The following is a 2,184-nucleotide window of genomic DNA, read 5'->3' on the forward strand; positions in this document are numbered from 1 at the left end:
CCGGAGCATTCGGCCACTGGAATGCAACCCGGCCGGCTCACTTTGTTTTGGGGCGGGAGAGGGTGTGGTGGTGCATTGAAGTCAATGGTACAGCAGCTGAGGTACTTTGACATTTATTCATGCAACGCTGTACTGAAATGCATTATATATAATTTTTTGGGACACATAGAGCTTTCATTTGGTGGTATTTAATCACCACTGCGGTTTTTTATTTTTTACTATAGAAAGTAAAAAAAGTAGTGAAAATTTAAAAAAAAACTTTTCCCTACGTTATTAAAATATTTATTTTTTAATTTATTTTGGAAAATATAAAAGACGGGGTCACATTGGGTAAATAAATACCAAACACGTGGAGCCATAAAATGACGTGCACCTGTGAAACAGCAAAAAAGCTACCAGGCCCAAAATTTCCAATAGGTTACGCTTTAAAAGCTATTACCAATCATCAATGTGACTTACATTTTTTTTTTTACTCTTAACTTTATTGCTATCACATAAAAGGGCTAACAGCACAGATGTAGTGACAGGTCTTCTTTATGGAGACATTAGGGGTCTATTAGACCTCTAATGTCATCTATGGCCCCTCAAAGAAGCTGAGGAAGCAGAGTTCTGCTTCACCAGATTCTTCTCCGACTACAGCAGCTGCAGAAGTGACACACTGAAACCGGAAGTAATGTAATTCATGTCACTTCCGTTTTCAGTGATCGGAGGGGATATCAGCCAATGGAAGTGTGCAGATCTTCCCTCTGATCTCAGTGTAGAGGCCCGCCATGCCGGTCCTGGGCCCTGCATATGGGACAGCAGAAACAGAGATGACTGTCAGAGGCAACAGAAGGGGGCGCACTCCATACAAGCGAGCGGGCGGTTCTATAAGTGCTTGAACGTTTGTATGTAACATGCGTTGTCAGCAGTTTGAAACTAGGGAGCGCACACGAGCAGAAAAAAACATTGTTACGCCAACCCGCTGTCAAGAGCGAGCCGTCCGTCTATTTATATACAACGGGCAGAGGCAAGCAGTATCAGTGAAGATACTGTAGCCATCAACAAAGGGGGCAGGTCTGGAAACCATAAAGGCTGATAGTGATGAGGGGTGGAGGGGCCCTGAACACAGATGAAAGGCTTACACGAAGCATAAACCCTACTGATGCTGACAGGCAGATCTAAATGTGCACAAATACTTCCATAGGTACCGTGTTTGAACTCTAAGGGGGCGATTTATAAATCTTACACCCAGCGTATAGCTTTGTGAATGCCGTCCGCACGGCACTATCGCTACTTGATGGAGCTGAGGCGCATAGGAAATTCCTGGGAGAGGGTAAAAAATACAAAAAGGTGCATTTTTGAATTCACAAACATCACACGAAGGGGGTTAAAGGCACTGGGGTTAAAGAAACGTCTCATTTCACAGTGATTGGATTGTCTCCTATACAGCATGCAGTTGAATCGCAGGATTTTTCATTTGCCCTTCATGTATCCCAGAGCTCTCCTGTCAATCTGTTACAGATGCAGCAATCACCTCCGTTAGCTCGGGGCCAGTGTTTGGTGACACCATGGCGGACATGTCCCACACAACTCAGGATCAACGATCTATACCAAGTGTATTATTTGTTGCCTGGTTTTGCATCACAAGATAATCTTTTAAGGGGCTACCCATTAAACAAGAGTGGGACAATGGTCCCTTATAGTATTGTTCAGCAGACTGAAGTTCCACCATTCCAATACACTGGTGTTTATAGAACGATACTATCAGGGTTATTCACAAAAGGGTGAAGAGTTTGGAGAAGGCAGGATAAGTGAACAATCTAGGACAACATAGCTGAACTGGAAAATGTTTCAAATTCAGCTCACTTTCCAGTTCAGCTATGTTGTCCTAGATTGTTCACTTCTCCAAACTCTTCTCCTTTTGTGAATAGCTTTGTATATCTGTGTGGTTGTGATGCAATACCAGATTTCAGCAGCAGGGGGAGCCAGTGACATCTAAAAACCTCTTAAAACAGAGAGCACAACACGAAAGGATGATTTGCACCATTGCCTTCTATTGGCTAGTGTTAGGTAAGATGCAGGCAAAATGTGGAATTTCAGCACCTGTTCTCAGTAAAACCCAGAATCCATTAGGAAAATTCCAATAAAAGTATATCTGAAACCAAACCTTTTTGGGGGGGGGGGGGGGGTGGGGGGGGTAGG

The sequence above is a fragment of the Nanorana parkeri genome, unplaced genomic scaffold (assembly GCF_000935625.1).
Source record: "Nanorana parkeri isolate BGI_ZX_2015 unplaced genomic scaffold, ASM93562v1 scaffold997, whole genome shotgun sequence".
In the NCBI taxonomy this organism is placed as follows: Eukaryota; Metazoa; Chordata; class Amphibia; order Anura; family Dicroglossidae; genus Nanorana; species Nanorana parkeri.